General features: G+C 37.1%; 1 protein-coding gene across 10 annotated transcripts in view; it reads right to left on the bottom strand.

Annotated features, from left to right (window-relative positions):
- APP (amyloid beta precursor protein) overlaps positions 1–25,237 on the bottom strand; it is a 288,182-nt gene that overhangs the window by 141,521 nt on the left and 121,424 nt on the right. The window lies entirely within an intron of this gene.

Consider the following 25,237-nt stretch of genomic DNA (forward strand, 5'->3'; position numbering starts at 1 on the left):
AGAGGGCCACAAAACACAAAAAAAAAAAAAAAAAAAAAAAAAAAAAAGAAACCACACTGCTAGGACTATTTTAAAACATATAAACATTCATAATTTGCACTTTAGCTACCTTCAAAAAGTTTATGAAGATGCTGTAAAATTCTATACTAGATTATGTATACAATTAAGAAACTGGGAAACCAGCTGGAGTCAATAAAGTATTACACGTATGTTTTTATTTCCTACCGGAATCTTACTGATTAAAAATAACCATAACATCTGATGCAAGTAAAATGATACCCATTTAAAGGTGCTTAAATATGATCAGTGATACAGTTTTAAAAGAGACAAAAATATGCTTATCTTTATGTGACGTGTGTGTTTTTTAAGTAAATAATGTTATCAATACTAAGGATATGTATAATGTACTCACACTATTTGGGTCAATTACAAACAAATAATAATTTATTTGTATAAATTAATATATATAATATAGAACACATACATGTACAAAATAATACAAATGGTAGACGAAAATATTACTACTCATAATGTGAATATGAAATCATTAGTTTGAGCTACTATATTTATCTGGTAGTAATAAATTCATTGCTTTCAAATATTGTACATTCTAAAGTTTTAACTAGTGAAGACTGTTATTCTAATGTCTCACTCCATACAGGAAATTTGCTACAGGTTAACTGAGGAGACAATTTCATTTTCAGATAAGTGAGGCTAGTTTTTTTTTTATTGGAGTACAGTTGCTTTACACTGCTGTACAGCAAAGTGAATCAGCCATACATATACATATATCCCCTCTTTTTAGATTTCCTTCCCATTTAGGTCACCACAGATCACCGACTAGAGTTCCCTGTACTATACAGTAGGTTCTCATTAGTTATCTATTTTATACATAGTAGTGTATATATGTCGATTCCAATCTCCCAGTTCATCCCACTCCGCCTTCCCCCCTTGGTAGCCATACATTTGCTCTCTACGCCTGTGTCTAAGTGAGGCTATTTCTGAAGGAAGGAAAGGATACTTACTATTCCTTTAGGATCATTTCAAAACAAATGAAGCATCAATAAATCATGAACATTGAACACACACAAATATACTTCAGGTGAACACTGGCTTCAACTAAATGGAATAATGCCACCCTCTTCCATTTACATACAGAAAACACCAAAAATGTTACTTTGTAAATATGGAAGGTGAAAAAGGAAGCTGAAGTTAGTTCTTACTTGGGATAGATTTCGTTTACCTCTAATCAAAGGAAATAGTTTTGAGTACAGTCAGCTCTCAGTATCTGCAGGGGTTCGGTTCCAGGGTGCCCCCCAACCAGGATACCAAAATCTGTGGGTGACCAAGTCCCTTATATAAAATGATGTTGTCTGGTTGGCCCTTGAACAACAGGGGTTTGAACTGCATGGGTCCACGAATAACCGGGTTTCTTTTACTAAATGCATACTACACGATTCCAGGCTGGCTGGAACGGACTGTAAAGTTATACTGGGATTTTCCACTGCGCATAGGGTCTGTGGCCCTAGCCTCTACCCGCCGCCCCCCCCCAGGTTGTTCATGGTTCTACTGTATTTGCATATAACTTACATACATCCTCCATTATACTTTAAGTCATCTGCAGATTACTTTTAATACCTAATACCATGTAAACAGTTATAAGTAGTAAGTAAGTGCTATGTAAATAGTTGCTGGTGCACAGCAAATTCAAGTTTTGTTTTTTGGGAACTTCCTGAAAACAACTTTTTTGTGTGAATATTTCTGATTCACGGTTGGTTGAAGCATTAGATGCAGAATCGCGAATATGGAGGGCCAAATGTATCTGGAAATTATTTTCCATATGATTGACTTCCTTCCAAAATAAACACAGGGTTATGAAAATTTCGCTAAGTTCTTTGTGAATGGGGTCTTGGTACTAGTTTAGATGGAGTGGGGGAAACCTCATGTACTTCTATTTTAGGGCTCCCCGAAGCCGACTTACATGTAACTAAGATAAAGTTCCAACATGCAATTGTTAGTTACCAGGGATTTGATGAGCCACATGGCTCAAGTGAAGGAAATATTTCTAGGCATAATATGCTGTTATGTGGATCTTGAGGCCAAAAGAAAACACACAAAAAAATACATAACTTTAAGGGCCCCCTAGACATGAACAATGGTGAATCCCATCTAAACTAGGGGTTCTACACTGAAGATAACAAAATCCAAATGTTGGTTTTAGCAAAGAATTAGTGTTTGGGGGTTACTACTGCCAGAAACCTGTCATAATCATAAGGATTGGTATTTTCTTCCTCTTCTACTACTTTGTAATCCAGGAAATCTGGACAGTTTAATTTAAAGACATTGGGAGGATATATACCCAGGAGTGGAACTGCTAGGTCATATGGTAGTTCTATTTTTAGTTTTTTGAGAACCCTCCATACTGTTTTCCACAGTGGCTGCGTCAATTTACATTCTCACCAACAGTGCAAGAGGGTGCCCTTTTCTCCACATCTTCACCAACATTTGCTCTTTGTGTTCTTTTTGATGATGGCCATTCTGACAGGTGTGAGATGATATCTCACTGTGGTTTTGATTTGCATTTCCCTGATGATTAGTGATGTTGAGCATCTTTTCATGTGCCTGCTGGCCATCTGCATTTCCTCTTTGGAAAAATGTCTATTCAGTTCTGCCCATTTTTTAATCAGGTTGTTTGGTTTTTTTGAGTTGTATGAGCTGTTTATATACGTTGGATATTAATCCCTTATTTGTCATATAATTTGCAAATATTTTCTCCCATTCAGTAGGTTGTCTTTTTGCTTTGTTTATGGTTTCCTTTCCTTTAAAGTTTAATTAGGTCCCATTTGTTTATTTTTGCTTTAATCTTTTGCTTTAGGAGATGGATCCAAAAAAATATTGCTGTGATTTATGTCAAAGAGTGTTCCGCCTATGTTTACCTCTAGGAGTTTTATAGTATCCGGTCTTACATTTAGGTCTATAATCCATTTTGAGTTTATTTTTGTAAATGGTGGTAGAGAATGTTCTAATTTCATTCTTTGACATGTAGCTATCCAGTTTTCCCAGCACCATTTATTAAAAAGACTATCTTTTTTCCATGGTGTATTCTTGGCTCCTTTGTTGTAGATTACTTGACCGTAAGTATGTGGGTTTGTTTCTGGGCTCTCTATCCTGTTCCACTGATCTGTGTGTCTATTTCTGTGCCAGTACCATAGTGTTTTGATTACCAATTCAAAAAGATACACGTACCCCAATGTTCATAGTAGCGTTATTTACACTTGCCAAGATATGGGAGCAACCTAAGTGTCCATCAACAGTGAATGGATAAAGAAGATATGATATATATGTGTATACACACACACATACACACACACACAATGGAATACTACTTAGCCATAAAAAGAACAAAATTTGCCATCTGCAGCAATATGGATGGACTTGGAGGGCATTATGCTAAGTGAAATAAGTCAGACAGATAAAAACAAATACTGTATGACATGAGAATCTAAAAACTACAACAGGAAAAAGGAAGCAGACTCACAGATATAGAGAACAGACTACTGGTTACCAGTGGAGAGAGGGAAGGGGGGAGGGGAAATATAGGGCTGAGGGAGTGAGAGGCACCAACTATTGAGTGTAAGGTAGGTGTAAGGAGGTATTGTACAATACAAGGAATATAGCCAATATTTTGTAATAACGGTAAATGGAAAGTAACCTTTAAAACTTGTATAAAAATCTTAAAAATTTTAAAAATTAAAAAAAAATACATTGGGAGGATAAAGAGAAACCGTCCATGCCTCAAAGGCATAAAATTCTCAGCACCGAATAATCCAACTATCCAAATGACTTTTGCAAATGAATCATTCCCCAGCACTTCTCATTCAGTGATATCTGGTTACTGGGGCAGCTTGTGCCATTAGGTCTCAGTAAGCACAGTGATCACTGCCAGATGTAGCTGGGATGGCAGCAACCCAGCCCTGAACTTCAAAGGTATCTCCTCTTCCAGCCATCACCTGCTTAGAAACCAAAACAAACCCCACTGGTTTGGCCAAACATCTATAATCTAGTTAAGGTTATTAAAGGCTTTTGTTTTTGACATACATGCGGTCCAAGATTATTCAATACAGAAATTCAGCATTTTTAGTAAGACCTCAGAGCTGGCAGCCAGTTCCCTCAAGAGAAAATGCAAGCTTCTGCTTCTCCCCTATTCATCATTTTCAAATTAGTTTCCATATTTCAGTACAAGACTCAGTGATACAGTTACAGCCTCAAACAGTGCTAGATGCTGCCAACCCATCACTGTGACAGTCATTTCTCAAAGCCACAAACTGTTTCATCAAATCTAGTCTTTCTTGACTCATACACTGGCAAAGATTTAAGGCTGTAATGTATCATTTGCATGATTCACTTTGTGACCCTCTTCCAAAGTTGTGAGTTTTTTTCCCCCTGTCAGCACTTACTACCACCTTCTCAAAATGCAAGGCAGTAAAGCAGCTGAAAGATTATATACTCAAAGAATTTTAACTCTAGACATCCAAATAAGATATAAAGCCAAATTAAGCCTCTCTCTCTTCCTCTCTTTCTCAGAACCAATTTTAAAGACAGAGAAAGTACTGATCCACTAACAGACACATTCTCACAACAGCCTGAGATCAGGTAAGGCTATGAACATTTCCGCATCCCAAGGTAACTGGAAGACAACATGGGCATAACTTACTCCATGATTCAATGACAACTTTTCACAAACCACAAATAACGTGTTTGTGAAATGCACTCTCCACGCTACCATCTGGTGATTATTTTCTGAGAAAAAGTTCTTGGAGCACACAGACCATAGTTAAATTGACTTTCAACTATACCTAGCACTGTGTCACCCACAAATCAAGCCTTAATAAGAGCTTTTTATGCTGACTGCAATAGTGACCATGATCAATATTTTATCTCTTATGTTCGAGCATCAGCTTGTGTCGGTCTCTGCTCAAGTTTCTGGGAAATGACTGGAAATGGTCTGTACCCAGTGTTATTGGCAATTCTCTCTGCTTCTGGAGCAGAGGTGAGTGAGTCCCAGGTCCCTAGAGGGCTGAATAAATGGATTTAAAAAAAATCTCATAATCGTGCTCATGTAGCGGGTACAATAAAACACTCCCAGTAGTTGTGTCTAGGTCAACGTATTTCATGTGCCACACATATTCTTACAGGAAAGATAGATCAAGACACCATGAAATCATATTCCTGTTATTTACACTAGAACTCCATTAACAGCTTCAAATGCAGCCATGGACACAACTGTCCTCAATTCAAAGTAAGATTACCATCATTATGTTTTATACTCTGACATGTTACCTTGGGTTGGGGTTACTGGACTATCATTTCCCCCTCCATAAATAGTCAGTTTTAACATGATGGGCTCACAAGCTATATTATCAGCTCCATCTCTACCTTATTTGATTCTAATAATGTGACCAAACCAACTGAAAACATCAGTAACAACATTAAAATGGCCTAGCTATTGACCAAAGGGAGATGTTAATTTTAATGTATATTTCTCTCTGTTCATAACAATCCCATTCTTTATAAAATAGACATATCTCTGTGGAACATTTTACATAGAAATAAGATGCTTCTCCTTTTTTTTTTTTTTTTTTTTTCCTTATCGGCTTATCAGCCTAGAGAGGAGACTAAAACTCTCAATACAAGATTAGGGTTTGACAAACCTGCTTAATCTGATTTCACTGATCACTGTGAAATCAAAGATCTATTGCTCATATTGCCAACTTGTCAGTTCAATATTCTTAGTATCAATGTTTTTAAAACCAAAAAGGAAAACATGTGACATCCTGAATGAAGACTAGAACAGACCCTAGAGACACTGAAAGTATTCAGAGATGAACACCAGGCTCAACCACTGCCACCAGGGAAGCCCTCTCCTTTTAAAGGGAATCAGATTGAAGAGACCTCTACTAACCTAGAAGTAGAGTCTATAAATTCCCTGTCCCTCCATTAATCTCCCCCTCCCCCTCCCTCCACCCCCCCAGTAAACAAATAAATAAAAGGCAAGAACTTGAAGAGAAATAGCTCGCTTATTTTAGGTACCCTAAGTTAGCCCTCTGCAGGTTCTGGCCTTTTTCTAGGCGTGTGACACAACGTATATGTATTTCTTCACATTTCCCATCGTAAATATTAAACAAATCTAAAGCTTGAGACTATACATACTCCCAGCCCCCGCTTCCCCCATGGAAGGCTCGAAACTAGCGCAGACTAAACATGGAACCAACATACACTATACTATCAGTAAACATCAAACATTTTTAACTTCTCTCAAGTACGAATTATTCAATCAAAATTATTTATTAGTCTGAAACTTTTTAAATCAAAAGTGAATAAATTAATCATTCTTAAAATTATAATTTATATGTGCTCAAGGTAGAATGGAAGAAATTTAGTTGAATGACAAAAGTGCAGATTATTAATGATATTTCTTTAATATGGAATTAATGGAATGAGAATCAACAGAAGGGTTCTGTTGAATTTTACACCTGAAATACCTGTAATATTTATTTGGCAGAAGAAAAAAAAAATGTAAATCCTCAAGAATAGATAAATCAGCACAAACCTATTCTTAGTTTTGGAAAAGCCCAAATAACATTCATTAAATCATTCTACAAGAAACTAATCGATATTAAAAAGTGGTGAACATTAGACAGGTTAATATATGCTAGGTGTTCAGAACACTGGTTTGCACATAGCAAGATTATATAATATCTATTACAATTATTACTACTTGCCCACAGACAAGGATATAAGAAGGCAATAAAATTTAGTCCATGCCGTCATGACACTCATAGTCTAGAAAAGCCTGAAAACTTGACAGTATGTGGAAGGAACATGTTATCAATAACAGTAAAAATCCAGTACTGGTAAGTATGCAATGACAAAATAAATCCACCTGCTGTCCATATCTCACTGTAAATGGGCATAAACATTTAGATAAACTTTAAGTCCTGTCAAAACATTCATATCTTTTAACCCAGTTGTCCTATTTTTGGAAAAGTACTTTAAAGCAATTATAATATTATATAATACGGGAGGAAAATCTAGACGCATTAAGGAATTCAAAAGCTTGGCTTCTATAACGTAAAAAAAGGAAGCAAAAAAATGTCTGACAATAAAGATATGGATGAATAAATTTTGAAGGAATATACATAATTAAAGGGTGTAAATATGAAAATTATAAATGTATTTTAAAATATTTAAAAATATTATTTTAAAAATGAAAAGTTTCTATTTCAAACAGAACTAAATAAAAACAAGAACAGATAGAAACATAAAACTTACAATAAGGTCAAATTATAGGTGATTTTCCTTGACCCAACTCCTTTTGAAAAATTATCATACTTTAAACATTTTTCTAATTAGATGTAAGAGAAAATATTTTAAGTGGAGTTAGTTTTTCAGGACTCTAAATACATCAAATATTTCAAAACATGATCATTTTTTCCCAGAAAGTATGCTGATATTAGTGTAGTCAAAATGGACAGTAGTGGTACTAATAAAAGGAAAAAAAAAATTGACATAATGATTAGAATTAATGAAGTAACTGAGTGCAAATAAGAAGACTTAATCATCCACCGTATTTGAGCACATTTTAAGCTCTGGATGCAGTTATGTCTGAAAGGTTTATTTTGATCTCAAACATGCCCATGTGCACAAAGGCTGCATTCAAGAGGCAGACTCCTGGGATGTTTGCTTTTCTGTCCATAGCAGATCAGGGTGAGGCAAAAGCTTGGAATGGAAGTTGTGTTTTTTTGTTTTTTAAAAGAATAGTATCCCTAGCTTTCCCGTACTAAAGAAACCTCTAAACCAGTTTCTCAACCTCAGCTCTACGAACATTTCTTTGCTGTGGGACTGTCCTGTGTATTTCGGATGCTGAGCAGTATCCCTGGTCTCTACCCACCAAATGCCAGGAACATCCACCCCCGCTAATTGAGACAATTAAAAATGTCCGCAGGTATTTCCAAAGGTTCCTTGGGCATCAAAATCGCCCCCAGTTGACAACCATTGCTGTAAACCAATGTTTGTTTACTCATTTTTAAAATCACACAATGCTTGCCAACAGCTAAGGGAGGTGAGATGGTCTCATGACTATAACTTGTACTTCCTGAAATTTTTGCCTACTGATGTTTTTAATAAAGAGCTCAATAAAGAGCTCCAATTTGACACTAAGGAACAAAAAATGCTTGCTCCTTCAAATAAGAAAGCCACTTTAAGAATGGACTTTTATCCAAAAGTTCAAATAAAGATGAATCTTACAACTCCAATTTCATTTCATTTTATTCTATTTTATTTTACTTTTTGAAGCAATGGAAAGATATTCTATTAGTAACTACAGTAAGGGTGCTAAGCGGTTGTAATAAATGTTCCTAAAGGCCCTAGTATTTTTTCCCCAATATTTCTAGCTTTAGAGACTCCTGATGCAATTTCACTTAATTCTTGCATGTCTGCAATGATATTCCTTGGTAGCTTTTGTTTTAAAGCCCCATTACCTTAACCTTGAGATACCAATTATGTCTGTGTATGCATTTAACCTGAATGTCAATTCAATTCAACTCAAATATTTGTTGAGTACCTAGCTTGTAGAAAATTAGGTCAAGTGTTTAATAAAGTCACACAGGTCTCATAATAAATGTAAACTCCTGATGACCCTTGGAATACCACCAGGGTCCACTGGACACAATTTTACATTTTAAGTTTCATTTTGAGCAGTTGTATCTACTTCTAAGGGTCAATAATTCTAACTTTTACACTTTCTTAAAATATTTTTTTCTTAAAATATTTTTTTCAAATGGAATAAAACTCATTCTATCTTGTAATTACCATATCACTCAACTGGAATTTTTTGTGATGCTTAACTTTTTTTTCTGCAATTTTCTTATTTTTATCATCCCAAGAATTATTTCATCATTACTCACTAATTATTTCCCACTGTGTTAAGGAAGACCAGATAACATGAAAATAAAAGAATGAAGGAATTGCCTAGAAGGATGATGCAAGAGGGGAATTGTCACAATTTTATTACTGTGTTCCCCAAATACTGCATCATCTTTCAAGAAGGAATAAAATAAATCTAGAGACATTCCCTGAATACAAGTGAAAATCAAAAATTTTCATTTTCCACATTGGCAAATAGGAGAAAATTGACAGGAGATATTTCACAATTATTAAACAAATCAGAAGATGACTAAAATTGATCACATAAGCAAAACCTCAGACCATGAGTCTTCAGATGATGATATCCTAGATGAATTTTCTCAAGCTCAAGAACTGCAAAGTGAGCAATGCATTTTTAAGAACAAAAAGAAAATATGGTATTCTCATCCAGTTAGTCATTGGATGACATCATTCAGTATTTTGCAACAAAAACAGAAACTATTGCTAAAATTGCTAAAAACATGTGTGACAGTATTCTTTCCTCCTTTGTGATGTATGTGCAACAAATTTTATGATGTTTGTGAAACAGAATATTTTTGATATACTTTATAAGTAGACAAATACCAAATGCCGGAGTATCTAAAAAGCAATGAGAAGTAAAGAACAAATGTAAAATGAATAACATGGGTGTTTATAAATCCAAACTTGAAAATATTTTGCAATTATGGACAGAAGATAGTTGTTTTCTCTTCAACAAAATTATGAGCTCTTAAAGTTTTTGAAGTATTGATATTTTTTTTTACAATTATCAAGGGAAAATGCAAGTGCAAGAAAACGACCAAGAAGTACGAGGCTAGAACTGAACAGAGACGTATTTGAACCTGGAATCAGTATTTGTAAGGTGGTTACAGTTTGGGTTCATGCATGGCAGATGATTAGCTACTAGTTTTATTCAAAGGATACTGCCTGTTTCAGAAATCCTTACCTTCAAAACCAGGAAAAGATGAAATAAAAATCTGGCTTAACTGTATTTATTTATTAATTTATTTTGATGTGGACCATTTTTAAAGTCTTTATTGAATTTGTTACAATATTGCTTCTGTTTTATGTTTTGGTTTTTTGGCTGCGGGGCATGTGGGATCTTAGCTCCCTGACCAGGGATTGAACCCGCACCCCCTGCATTGGAAGGTGAAGTCTTAACCACTGGACTGCCAGGGAAGTCCCTGGCTTAACTGTATTTAAATTTTAATTTAAATTAAGATATTTGCTATATTAATTCTTATTAAAATTTCTAAATGAAGTTATTTCTTACCATCCCTTTATTCTTGTTTTTGTAAATCATCTGTAAAGTAATTTAAAAATATAAAAACTATAATAATAAAAAGGGCCCACTGTACCCAGAGAGTCAGTGATAGTGGACTGGCTTTTCAAGTACAGTGCAGGGCAAGGCAATCGCCAGAACTGATTCAGCTGACTGGGCTCAGTGAGCATCACAAGGTATTACATGTTCCCATGTGCACACACATGCATGTACACACACATGCGCACACACTACTGAGGAAACCTTCATCAACTAAAGAAAACTCTCCTGAGCTACAAAATACAGCCTTTAAAGAAGGGCATGGTGAGATGTGGTCACAAGCAATCACTCATCTGCATCTATCTTAATGACTTTTATTTTAATTTAAAGGAAAAATATATCATCTAATTATCCAGGAAGATATATCAGGTTACCTGTGAGCACATTCTCACTAATGCCTGCAACTCTAAAAACAAGAAACTGTATCCTTAGAGATTCTGTTTTGAAAAAAATGTAAGGACATACTCCCTAGAGGCAATGTGTTGTTATAAAAGAATTAGAGGGTCTTCCTTTAAGTCATTTGCGCTACAAATTCATCACCCTCTGTGGATTATGTGGTTTCAGTCAGATTTTGCAGTTCCAGGTTGGGGAGAACTCACCCTCCAGGCCCTCACTCCCAAGGTTAGACTGGATATGTGATTGGTCTTTACATGTTAGTTTCCCAATGAATTTTTCCATGGAAAAATTCTTACCCAGGGTGGCTGGAATCTGTATACTATTAACATAAGTAAACTGCATTACTGATCACTTAACTAGGTATTTTGAGGTGGCCTGAGAACTTAATCACTACAATACAGGAGAAATAAATACTGAGTTATTTACAAATAAATTTTGGGAACAGTGACTGATTTGTTTCTACTCCATCTTTCAAAAGACTTACCTCTTTTTCAATGAGGTCATAAAACAGAGCTCATCTTATAAAGAATGTTTCTCTAAATGCCTCATTACCAATAGGAAAACACTCATCGCCTTCCAAAAGCAATCTCATTACCTACCAATCAACAAAGTGCACTAAGCTGTGGATCAAATTTCATTTTGGAGGAGCAGAGTTCCCCTTTCTTTTCCCCTCTTCAAGAAGTGTCATATAGTGTCCCCTAAGGACCTCTCAAGCAGGATGTGTTAAATTCTTACTCTGATTCTACATTTCCAGTGTCACAAGGCAGGCTTGTTCCTGGAACCAGGCAGCCACCAGCGGCAGGAGCCCAGCTTGTGTGTGGGTCAGTGATGCAATACCTCTCTCACTCTGCTTTGCCAGATGAGAAAGAACGCACACATGCCGGCAGGGCTAACAGAAAAACACGTTCCAAAATGAAGTGATGCAAGTGACCTGATATCCTAATACATTAAGTTCAAAACAATTCTTTTACTTTTTTTTTTTCCAGTTCTAATTTATCTTTCTTTTTTTAAAAATTTTATTTTGAAAACTGAAATATAGTTGATTTACAATGTTGTGCTAGTTTCTAGTGTACAGCAAAGTGATTGCTATACATATGTATATTCTTTTTCATATTCTTTTCTATTATTACAAGATATTGAATATCATTCCCTGTGCTATACAGTAGGACCTTGTTGTTTATCTATTATTATTCTATACACAGTTGTTTGTATTTGCTAATCCCAAATTATCCCTCTCTCCCCTTTCCCCTTTGGTAACCATAAGTTTGTTTTCTATGTCTGTGAGTCTGTTTCTGTTTTGTAAATAAGTTTATTTGTAACATAATTTACATTCCACATGTAAGTGATATCATATGATATCCATCATTCTCTATCTTACTCCACTTAGTATGATAATCTCTGGGTCCACCCATGTTGCTGCAAATGGCATTATTTCATTCTTTTTTATAACTGAGTAAAATTCTATAGTAAAAATCCATATATATATATGTGGATACACACACACACACACACACACACACACACACCACATCTTCTTTATCCATTCACCTGTTGAGGGACATTTAGGTTGCTCCCATGTCTTGGCTATTGTAAACAGTGCTTCAGTGAACACTGGGGTGCATGTATCTTTTCAAATTAGAGTTTTCTCTGGATATATACCCAGGAGTGGGACTGCTGGATCGTATGGTAGTATTATTTTTAGTTTTTAAAAGAACTTCCATACTGATTTCCAGAGTGGCTGCACCAGTTTACATTCCAACCAACAGTGTAGGAGGCTTTCCTTTTATCCACACTCTCTCCAGCATTTATTATTTGTAGACTTTTTAATGATGGCCATTCTGACTGGTGTGAGGTGATATGTTATTGTAGTTTTGATTTGCATTTCTCTGATAATTATCAATGTTGAGTATCTTTTCATGTGCCTGTTGGCCCTCTGTATGTCTTTGAACCTTAAAAAATCAAGTTACAAAAAAAAATAAAAATTCCTCGTTCAACCTTAGAATGTATTACTGGGTGTATAAACCTTTCGTCTGAATGGAAAATAAAGAGTGATTAGAAATTTTAAGTATCTAGAGCTACAATGACCAAATGACCAATACCACTAGCTACATGTGACTACTGAGCACATGAAATGTGACAAATGACAATGAGATGGTCTGTAGGTGTAAAATATGTGCTAACTTTGAGGACCTTGTATAAAAGAAACAAATGAAAAAGATTGTGAAGTATCTCATAGATAACTGTTTCATATTGGTTACATGTTGAAATAATATTTTGAATATATTGGATTAAATAAAATGTTATTAAAATTAATTCACAAGTTTCTTTTTACTATTTTGACAGTGACTATTAGAAAGTGTAAGAAGTACATTATGTGGCTCATATTATATTTCTATGGGATAGATCTGAGCTAAAACACAAGAGATTCTGTAACATCCATTTATGGACCACAAAATCAAAAGCTATGAAAATTTTTTTAAAAATAAGCAATTCAATTTGGCCAATATTTCTTAAAGACCAATGTGCAAAATATATCTGTACATAATTTGCAGCTTGAATCCTAGCAGATAAAAGGAGAAATGATGACAATTAATTGGAAGAGAAATCGCAGTATAAATAAAAGAATACAAAGGAAGAGCAAGGGTAGGAGAAGAAAGAGTATTTCAAGGGGAAGTCAGAGAAGACTTGTAAAGGAGGTATCTTTTGGGGGGAGCATTAAAAGATACATAGGATTTGGGCTTCTCTGGTGGCACAGTGGACATGGGTTCAAGCCCTGGTCCGGGAAGATCCCACATGCAGCGGAGCAACTAAGCCCATGAACCACAACTACTGAGTCTGCACTCTAGAGCCCGCGAGCCACAACTACTGAGCCCGAGTGCCTAGAGCCTGTGCTCCACAACAAGAGAAGCCACTGCAATGAGAAGCTCACGCACCGCAATGACGAGTAGCCCCCGCTCGCCACAACTAGAGAAAGCCCGCATGCAGCAACGAAGATCCAACGCAGCCAAAAAAAAAAAAAAAGTCAAAGCTATCTAGCAGTAACTCTAATACACTGCCTATTAAAAAAGAATACATAGGATTTTACACGTCCTGATAAGATGTAGCAACTTAGAATTGACAAATGTCTTTGTGGTACATTAACACCATTTGACAAAAAAGAAATACATTTTCAAAAGGGGCAGAGAAGTGAAAACAAAAGCTCAGAGAAAGAAATGGCCAAGGGTTTGGGGGTTTCATTTAAGGCAAATGAAACCCCGAAATTTTAGTGTAAGGCTAAAATGCAGGCTGGAGCCAAGTAATAAGAGTACTAAATGCCCTTCTGGGGAATTTACACTTTTCTATAGACAGTAGGAACCATCACTGTTTCCCAGCAAGTGTCAATAGGATTGAAAATGCAGAATAGAAACATTACTAAGGCGTGGAGTATTCCTGGGAAAAGAGTAAACAAAGGCTTGTGGGGCAAGAAGAATGAATTCCAAGGGATGGGAATAGAAGTCAAGGTCCTATAAGAACACAAGAAAGTACAAGGGTAACAGAAGAAAATAAGGCATTGATGTAGTAAGGAGTAATCAGTGAAGTTAGTCTAGTAGGAGGTAAATGATGGTCTGAACTCAGGAAGTGGCAGTTCAGGAAAACAGCACGGTTGCAGGTAGAGGTGAAGGAGCAAATGACAAGGGAGACTGAAAATTAAAGAATGGCTATGTGAATGGCAAATAAACATATCAAAAGATACTCCACATCATATATCACCAGGGAAATGCAAATTAAAACAACGAGATACCACTACACACCTATTAGAATGGCCAAAATCCAGCACACGGATGACACCAAATGCTGGCAAGGGTGTGGAGCAACAGAAGCTCTCATTCATTGCTGGTGGGAAGGCAGAATGGTACAGCCACTTGTTAGACAGTTTGTTGGTTTCTTATAAAACTAAACAGACTCTTACCATGTGATCCAGCAATTGAGCTCCTTAATATTTACACAAAGGAGTTGAAAACTTAGAGTCACACAAAAATCTGCACACAGGTGTTTATTCATAATTGCCAAAACTTGGAAGCAACAAAGGTGTCCTTCAGTAGGTGAATGGATAAATAAACTGTGTAGACCCAGACAATGGAATATTACTCCTCACTAAAAAGAAATGAGCTATCAAGCCATGAAAAGACATGGGGGAACCTTAAATGCTTATTAGTAAGTGGAAGAACACAACAAGAAAGGGCTACATACTGTACAATTTCAACTATATGATATTCCAGAAAAGGTTAAACTATGAAGACAATAAAAAAAATCAGTGGTTGCCAGGGTTTGGGAGGTTGGGAGAAATGAATAGGTGGAACACAGAGGATTTTTAGTGACAATACTCTGTATGACACTTAGAATGATAGATGCATGTCATCACACGTTTGTCCAAACCCCTTTGTACAATATCAGAAGTGAACCCTGAAGTGAACTACGGACTTTGGGTGATAATGATGTGTCAATGCAGTTCAATGATTGTTAACACATGTACCACTCTGGTGGCGATACTGACGATGGGGGAGGCTATGCACATGTGACACTTACAATGATAGATGCATGTCATCACACATTTGTCCAAACCCATTTGTACAATATCAGAAGTGAACCCTAAAGTGAACTATGGACTTTGGGTGATAATGATGGGTCAATGCAGGTTCACTGATTGTTAACACATGTACCACTCTGGTGGCGAAATTGATGATGGGGGAAGCTATGCACGTGTGGGGGCAGGGGGTATACAGGAAATCTCTGTACCTTCTGTTCAATTTTGCTGTAAACCTAAAATTACTCTAAAAAATAATCTTGAATAAATTTCTAAAAATCCAAGACAGGAAGTGGAGGTGATCAAGTATGTAGATGTAACATAATCATAAAAGGGACGATGAGGAACAAAGAGATGGAGGAAGGTAGAAAGAGATGTTGAGGTAGAGGAGAAAATTCATTAATTTATTCAACAAACATGTACCAAGCACCTACCCAATCACAGGTACCACGATGCAGAAATTCACAATGGATGACCGATGACTGTGAAGGGGTCATTTGAGGAGCATGAAGGAGAGCGATGCTAAGAACCAAGGAGAATGGAGTTGGCTTGGATCAATTGCTATGTGGAAGGTGATAGGTCATCAAATAGTGATAATTCGGTGTATCTAGTAACATTAAGATCCCAGCTGATGTTACAGCATGAATAAGAAATGGAATTAACTGGTGGGGTTATATGACATGATACATCAATCTTAGAAAACTAAGAAGCAGTTAAAGGGAGAAATTAATTTTTCCCAAATATGGAGGACTGATGAAAATATCTTTAGAAAATGTGAAGGGTATCAATAAGTCCAGGATATTCAAATGAATATGTAAAAACAGTTATCCATTGGGTCCATCCTGGTCAGAAAGAACCAAAAAAAGAAAGAGGATAATGGACTAAAAGCCTGAATTGGGGAGGTGATTATTATGAGGGAAGGATGAAATCAGTAGGACATAATTCGTGTTGTAGGTCTAAGATCAGAAGATCATATTTAGAGAGTACTGTCGAATCTGGAAACCCTGTAGGTGCAGCATTTCCTAGTGATGACAGAGTTCAAGGGATGACTGTGTTGCAGACAGCAGAAATGGCACATAAATGAAGGTGACTAGGAAAAGCCAGCTACATTTCAACTGAATGTCAATTTGAACAGTGATATAACTGAAAACAGAAATAGGCAAGGTGACCATATGACCTGGTTTTGCCTAAGTCCTTTAGTTAAGACTGTGGTCCTAGTGTCAAATTTGGTTTGAATAACAAATTGTGTAGTTGACTGAATAATAGGTAATGCAATAAATTGAAAGAAAAAAAAGTGTTAAAGAACAGTATACTAGTGCCCTACAGTTTGGTGATTGTAACAAAGAAGGCATATAGTAGTCGCATAACCAGAGAGATGGGTATAAAAGAAGGTACAGTTACTGACTCATGGTAATAAATAAATGAGGGACCTGAGGCCAGAATGGGAAGCCCTGTGGGTCTCTTACCAGGAATGGTGAGACAGGGGTGTAGGAAAAGAAAGGGCCACTGAGAACTATTTCATAAGATATGATGTTAGTAATGCTTTCAATTAGGTCAGTAAGTTAGAAGGAGTGTAGGAGGAAAAGATCAAAACACATTGAAATCTATTCCCAATAAAAAGTAGGTTTTAAAAGACACAAAAGATATGTTAATTGAGGAGGAGGGCCTGACAAAAGTCTGTCACTCTCAGGTAAAGCACAAATACCCATTTTTAATTATAAAAGTCCCTCGTATATAAATCATCATGAATGGCGGGTCACTAACCTTGATACAGGGTTACAAGTACACAGCTAGCTCCATATGATTTTAACAGCAGTCATGGAGCTTTCTTGGTTTACTCACCATTATTTGGGTTGTTTACTAAGTACGGAGTCAATTCAGTAACAAGTGATCAAGTATCCAACAGACCGGAATAAAGAAAATGGCTGAACAACCTCAAATTTCCTTTTTAATACTGATTGCATTGGCATCATATAGTAAGAGCCCCGGTGACAAGACAAGAATCATTTCAAGAAGTCACCCTTAAACTTTCAAATCCAGATATGACTGAGGAATAATATGAAAAAGCTATAAAAATAAGAAGAAGTAAGCAGCTCCAACTTTTAGACAAAATGGCAATTAAACCCAAACCAATGGACATTTCTACACCTGGCACATGGAACACAGGTGAGGGGACGAGGCCATGGACCAGAATGCAATGCTCAGAAGATTTCCCACTGGCCAGTCCTACTCCCACTGATGTTTCCTGCCACGGGAGAAGAATTTATACTATTTAACTTTCATCTCTTAGAAACATAAAGAAATATTGTAAGCATACAGTTAACTTATGCCTTATTTCTTTCTCCCGATCTTTAGAATTTGTTTAGCTTTATGCTTGCTACATTAAACTCAATTTTTCTAAACCGTGTAAAGAGGAAACACAAAAGAGCTTAACAAACAAGAGAGTCATGATAAAACTGGGCAAGAGCCACCAGAGAAGCCTGCATTATTAACTGATAAGAAATGAAAACTAGGGTACCTCAGTGTACATAGATTCTTATATATTTGTAAAATAGACTGTACTTCTGTAAAATTATTTTTAAAATTCTACAAAATGTTGTTAAAAAATCTGTGCCTGACTATATAAAAATCAGAAAACTTCATATTAATTATTATGTCTTAAATTCATATTTAATGTTTTATTTGGAAATCTGTAACACTAGGGAATATCTGAGAAAATACTGAAGGAAAAAGTGAAATGATATGTCATCATCACCTTTGGGGGATGAGATAGGATGAAACTGATGGCTGAACCAGATGGCCTTTCTAACCAAAAGTTGCTGACATTTTATGATCTGAATATAAATGTTTGCCTTTAATTTAAAAAAAGAGTCTATAAGTTATGGGATTAAGATTCCAAAGAAAAAGAGATGAAAATATATTTCTTAAAAATCACAAAACCAGACAAAGAACTTTTTTTTTTAACATCTTTAATGGAGTATAATTGCTTTACAATGGTGTGATGGTTTCTGCTTTATAACAAAGTGAATCAGCTATATACATACATATATCCCCATATCTCCTCCCTCTTGTGTCTACCTCCCAGCACTCGTATCCCACCCCTCTAGGTGGACACAAAGCACCTGTGCTATGCGGCTGCTTCCCACTAGCTACCTATTTTATATTTGGTCGTGTATATATGTCCATGCCACTCTCTCACTTCATCCCAGATTAACTTTCCCCCTCCCCGTGTCCTCAAGTGAATTCTCTACATCTGCGTCTTTACTCCTGTCCTGTCCCTAGGTTATTCAGAACCATTTTTTTTTTTTTTTTTAGATTCCATATATATTTGTGTGAGGATATGGTATTTGTTTTTCTCTTTCTGACTTACTTCACTCTGTATGACAGACTCTAGGTCCATCCACCTCACTACAAATAACTCAATTTCGTTTCTTTTTATGGCTGAATAATATTCCATTGTATATATATGTGCCACACCTTCTTTATCGATTCATCTGTCGATGGACACTTCGGTTGCTTCCATGTCCTGGCTATTGTAAATAGAGCTGCAATGAACGCTGTGGTACATGACTTTCTGAATTATGGTTTTCTCAGTGTATATGCCCAGTAGTGGGGTTGCTGGGTCGTATGGTAATTCTATTTCTAGTTTTTAAGGAACCTCCATACTGTTCTCCATAGTGACTGTATCAGTTTACATTCCCACCAACAGTGCAAGAGGGTCCCCTTTTCTCCACACCCTCTCCAGCATTTATTGTTTGTAGATATTTTGATGTTGGCCATTCTGACCAGTGTGAGGTGATACCTCGTTGTAGTTTTGATTTGTATTTCTCTAATGATTAGTGATGTTGAGCATCCTTTCATGTGTTTGTTGGCAATCTGCATATCTCCTTTGAAGAAATGTCTATTTAGGTCTCCTGCCCATTTTTAGATTGGGTTGTTTGTTTGTTTGGTATTGAGCTTCATGAGCTGCTTGTAAATTGTGGAGATTAATCCTTTGTCAGCTGCTTCATTTGCAAATATTTTCTCCCATTCTGAGAGTTGTCTTTTCATCTTATTTATGGTTTCCTTTGCTGTGCAAAATCTTTTAAGTTTCATTAGGTCCCATTTGTTTATTTTTGTTTTTATTTCCATTTCTGTAGGAGGTGGGTCAAAAAGGATCTTGCTGTGATTTATGTCATACAGTGTTCTGCCCATGTTTTCCTCTAGGAGTTTTATAGTGTCTGGCCTTACATTTAGGTCTTTCATCCATTTTGAGTTTATTTTTGTGTATGGTGTTAGGGAGTGTTCTACTTTCATTCTTTTACATGTAGCTGTCCAGTTTTCCCAGCATGATTTATTCAAGAGGCTGTCTTTTCTCCATTGTATATTCTTGCCTCCTTTATCAAAAATAAGGTGACCATATGTGCATGGGTTTATCTCTGAGCTTTCTTTCCTGTTCCATTGATCTATACTTCTGTTTTTGTGCCAGTACCATACTGCCTTGATTACTGTAGCTTTGTAGTATAGTCTGAAGTCAGCGAGCCTGATTCCTCCAGCTCTGCTTTTCTTTCTCAAGATTGCTTTGGCTACTGGGGGTCATTTGTGTTTCCATACAAATTTTGAAATTTTTTGTTCTAGTTTTCTGAAAAATGCCATTGGTAGTTTGATAGGGCTTGCACTGAATCAGTAGATTGCTTCGGGTAGCAGAGTCATTTTCACAATGTTGATTCTTCCAATCCAAAAACATGGTATATCTCTCCGTCTGTTTGTATCATCTTTAATTTCTTTCATCAGTGTCTTGTAGTTTTCTGCATACAAGTCTTTTGTCTTCTTAGGTAAGTTTATTCCTATGTATTTTATCCTTTTTGTTGCAATGGTATATGGGAGTGTTTCCTTAATTTCTCTTTCAGATTTCTCATCATTAGTGTATAGAAATGCAAGAGATTTCTGTGCATTAATTTTGTATCCTGCTATTCTACCAAATTCATTGATTAGCTCTAGTAGTTTTCTGGTAGCATCTTTAGGATTCTCTACGTATAGTATCATGTCATCTGCAAAAAGGGACAGTTTTACTTCTTTTCCCATTTGGATTTCTCTTATTTCTTTTTCTTCTCTGATTGCAGTGGTTAAAAATTCCAAAACCATGTTGAATAATAGTGGTGAGAGTGGGCAACCTTGTCTTGTTCTTGATCTTAGTGCAAATGGTTTCAGCTTTTCACCATTGAGAAGGATGTTGGCTCTGGGTTTGTCATATATGGCCTTTATTATGTTGAGGTAAGTTCCCTCTATGCATACGTTCTGGAGGGTTTTTGTCATAAATGGGTGTTCAAATTTTGTCAAAAGCTTTTTCTGAAGCTATTGAGATGATCATATGGTTTTTCTCTTTCAGTTAGTTAATATGGTTTATCACATTGATTGATTTATGTATATTGAAGAATCCTTGCATTCCTAGGATAAACCCCACTTGATCATGGTGTATGATCCTTTTAATGTGCGTTTGGATTCTATTTGCTAGTATTTTGTTGAGGAATTTTGCATCTATGTTCATCACAGATATTGGCCTGTAGTTTTCTTTTTTTGTGACATCTTTGTCTGGTTTTGGTATCAGGGTGATGGTGGCCTCGTAGAATGAGTTTGGGAGTGTTCCTCCCTCTGCTATGTTTTGGAAGAGTTTGAGAAGGATAGGTGTTAGCTCTTCTCTAAATGTTTGATAGAATTTGCCTGTGAAGCCATCTGGTCCTAGGCTTTTGTTTGTTGGAAGAATTTTAATCACAGTCTCAATTTCAGTGTTTGTGGTTGGTCTGTTTATATGTTCTATTTCTTCCTGGTTCAGTCTCGGAAGGTTGTGCTTTTCTAAGAATTTGTCCACTTCCTACAGGTTGTCCATTTTATTGGCATAGAGTTGCTTGTAGTAATCTCTCATGATCCTTTGTATTTCTGCAGGTTCCATTGTTACTTCTCCTTTTTTATTTCTATTTCTATTGATTTGAGTCTTCTCCCTTTTTTTCGTGATGAGTCTGGCTAATTGTTTATCAGTTTTGTTTATCTTCTCAAAGAACCAGCTTTTAGTTTTATTGATCTTTGCTATCATTTCCTTCATTTCTTTTTCATTTATTTCTGAGCTGATCTTCATGATTTCTTTCCTTATGCTAACTTTTGGGGTTTTTCTTCTTCTTTCTCCAATTGCTTTAGGTGTAAGGTTAGGTTGTTTATTGGAGATTTTTCTTGTTTCTTGAGGTAGGATTGTATTGCTACAAACCTCCCTCTTAGAACTGCTTTTGCTGCATCCCATAGGTTTTGGGTCATCATGTTTTCATTGGCATTTGTCTCTAGGTATTTTTTGATATCCTCTTTGATTTCTTCGGTGATCTCTTGGTTATTTAGCAGTGTATTGTTTAGCCTCCATGTGTTTGTATTTTTTACAGATTTTTTCCTGTAATTGATATGTAGTCTCACAGCACTGTGGTTGGAAAAGATACTTGATATGATTTCAATTTCTTAAATTTACCAAGGCTTGATTTGTGACCCAAGATATGATCTAACCTGGAGAATATTACGTGAGCACTTGAGAATAAAGTGTATTCTGTTGTTTTTGGATGGAATGTCCAATAAATATCAATTAAGTCCATCTTGTTTAATGCATCATTTAAAGCTGTGTTTCCTTATTTATTTTCATTTTGGATGATCTGTCCATTGGTGAAAGTGGGGTGTTAAAGTCCCCTACTATGATTGTGTTACTGTTGATTTCCCCTTTTATGGCTGTTAGCTTTTGCCATATGTACTGAGGTGCTCCTATGTTGGGTGCATAAATATTTACAATTGTTATTTCTTCATCTTGGATCGATCCCTCGAATATTATATAGTGTCCTTCTTTGTCTCTTGTAATAGTCTTTATTTTAAAGTCTATTTTGTCTAATATGAGAATTGCTACTCCAGCTTTCTTTTGATTTCCGTTTGCATGGAATATCTTTTTCCATCCCCTCACTTTCAGTCTGTAGGTGTCCCTAGGTCTGAAGTGGGTCTCTTCTAGACAGTATATATATGGGTCTTGTTTTTGTATCCATTCAGCCAGTCTATGTCTTTTGGTTGGAGCATTTAATCCATTTACATTTAAGGTAATTAACGCTATGTATGTTCCTATTACCAGTTTTTAATTGTTTGGGGTTTATTATTATAGGGCTTTTCCTTCTCTTGTGTTTCCTACCTAGAGAAGTTCCTTCAGCATTTGTTGTAAAGCAGGTTTGGTGGTGCTGAATTCTCTTAGCTTTTGCTTCTCTGTAAAAGTTTTAATTTCTCCGTTGAATCTGAATGAGATCCTTGCTGGATAGAGGAATCTCGGTTGTAGGTTTTTCCCTTTCATGACTTTAAATATGTCCTGCCGGGCTTCCCTGGTGGTGCAGTGGTTGAGGGTCCGCCTGCAGATGCAGGGGACGCGGGTTCGTGCCCTGGTCTGGGAAGATCCCACATGCTGCGGAGCGGCTGGGCCTGTGGGCCACGGCCACTGAGCCTGTGCATCCGGAGCCTGTGCTGTGCAATGGGAGAGGCCACAACAGTGAGAGGTCCGCGTACGGCAAAAAAAAAGTCCTGACACTCCCTTCTAGCTTGCAGAGCTTCTGCTGAAAGATCAGCTGTTAACCTTATGGGGATTCTCTTGTATGTTATTTGTTGCCTTTCCCTTGCTGCTTTTAATATTTTTTCTTTGTATTTAATTTTTGATAGTTTGATTAATATGTGTCTTGGTGTGTTTCTCTTGGTATTTATCCTGTGTGGTACTCTTTGCACTTCCTGCACTTGATTGACTATTTCCTTTCCCATATTAGAGAAGTTTTCTACTATAATCTCTTCAAGTATTTTCTCAGTCCCTTTCCTTTTCTCTTCTTCTTCCAGGACACCTGTAAGTTGAATGTTGGTGCGTTTAATGTTGTCCCAGAGGTCTCTGAGACTGTCCTCAACTCTTTTCATTCTTTTTTCTTTATTCTGCTCTGCAGTAGTTATTTCCACTATTTTATCAACAGGTCACTTATCCGTTTTCTTGTCTCAGTGATTCTGCTACTGATTGCTTCTAGAGAATTTTTAATTTCATTTATTGTATTGTTCATGATTGTTTGTTTGCTCTTTAGTTCTTCTAGGTCCTTGTTAAATGTTTCTCGTATTTTCTCCATTCTGTTTCCAAGATTTTGGATCATATTTACTACCATTTCTCTGAATTCTTTTTCAGGTAGGCTGCCTATTTCCTCTTCATTTTTTGGTCTTATAGGTTTTTACCTTGCTCCTTCATCTGCTGTGTATTTCTCAGTCTTCTCATTTCACTTAACTTACTGTGTTCGGGGTCTCCTTTTCGCAGTCTACAGGTTCGTAGTTCACATTGTTTTTTGTGTCTGTCCTCAGTGTGTAAGGCTTATTCATTGGGTTGTGTTGTTTTTCTGGTGGAGGGGACTGGTGCCTGTGTTCTGGTGGATGAGGCTGGATAGTGTCTTTCTGGCAGGCAGAATGGCTTCCGGTGGTATGTTTTGTGGTGTCTGTGACCTTATTATGATTTTACGCAGCCTCTCTCTGGGTGGGGTTGTGTTCTGTCTTGCTAGTTGTTTGCCATATGATGTTGAGCACTGTAGCTTGCTGGTCATTGAGTGGAGCTGGGTCTTAGCATTGAGATGGAGATCTCTGAGAGAGGTTTCACTGTTTCATATTATGTGCAGCCGATTATGTGCAGCCGGTAGGTCTCTGGTGGAGCAATGTCATGAACTTGCCTCTCCCACCTTACAGGCTCAGGCCTGACACCTAGCCAGAGCACCAAGACCCTGTCAGTCACACCGCTCAGAAGAAAAGGGAGAAAAAAGAATGAAGAAAGAAAGAAAAAAGTAAAATAAAGTAAATAAAGTTCTTAAAATTAAAAAAAAATTATTAAAGATTAAAAAAACAGGTAAGAAAGAAGAGAGCAACCAAACTAAGAAACAAATCCACCAGTGATAGCAAGGGCTAAAAACTATACTTAAAAAAAAAAAAAGAAAAGAAAACGGACAGACAGATTCCTAGGACAAATGGTAAAAGCAAAGCTGTACAGACAAAATCATACAAAAAAGCATACACATACATGCTTGCAAAAAGAGAAAAAGAAGAAAAAATATATATATAAAATAAAAAGGAAGAGGGCAACCAAATCAATAGACAAATCTACCAATGATAATAAGCTCTAAATACTAAACTAAGATAAACATAAAACCATAAACAAATTAGATTCAGAAAGTAAATCCCGTTAATAGTTGCTCCCAAAGTCCACTGCCTCAGTTTTGGGATGATTCGTTGTCTATTCAGGTATTCCATAGATGCAGGGTACATCAAGTTGATTGTGGAGATTTAATCTGCTGCTCCTGAGACTGCTGGGAGAGATTTCCCTTTCTCTTCTTTGTTTGCACAGCTCCTGGGGTTCAGCTTTAGATTTGGCCCTGCCTCTGAGTGTATAGGTCACCTGAGGGCGTCTGTTCTCCGCCCAGACAGGGTGGGGTTACAGGAGCAGCTGATTAGTGGGTCTGGCTCGCTCAGGCCCGGTGGCGGGGGGGGGCGGGCAGCGGTACAGAATGCAGGGTGAGCCTACAGTGGCAGAGGCTGGCATGACGTTGCACCAGCCCGAGGCGCGCCGTGTGTTCTTCCGGGGAAGTTGTCCCTGGATCATGGGACTCTGGCAGTGGCGGGCTGCACAGGCTCCCGGGAGGGGAGGTGTGGAGAGTGACCTGTGCTTGCTCACAGGCTTCTTGGTAGCTGTAGCAGCAGCCTTAGCATATCATGCCCGTCTCTGTGGTCCGTGCTGATAGCCGCGGCTCGCACCCGTCTGTGGAGCTCGTTTAGGCGGTGCTCTGAGTCCCCTCTCCTCACGCACCCCGAAACAATGGTCTCTTGCCTCTTAGGCATTTCCAGACTTTTTCCTGGGCTCCCTGCCGGCTAGCTGTGGCGCACTACCCCCCTTCAGGCTGTGTTCACGCAGCCAACCCCAGTCCTCTCCCTGGGATCTGACCTCC

The sequence above is a fragment of the Lipotes vexillifer genome, unplaced genomic scaffold (assembly GCF_000442215.2).
Source record: "Lipotes vexillifer unplaced genomic scaffold, Lipotes_vexillifer_v1.1 scaffold340, whole genome shotgun sequence".
Taxonomy (NCBI): domain Eukaryota; kingdom Metazoa; phylum Chordata; class Mammalia; order Artiodactyla; family Lipotidae; genus Lipotes; species Lipotes vexillifer.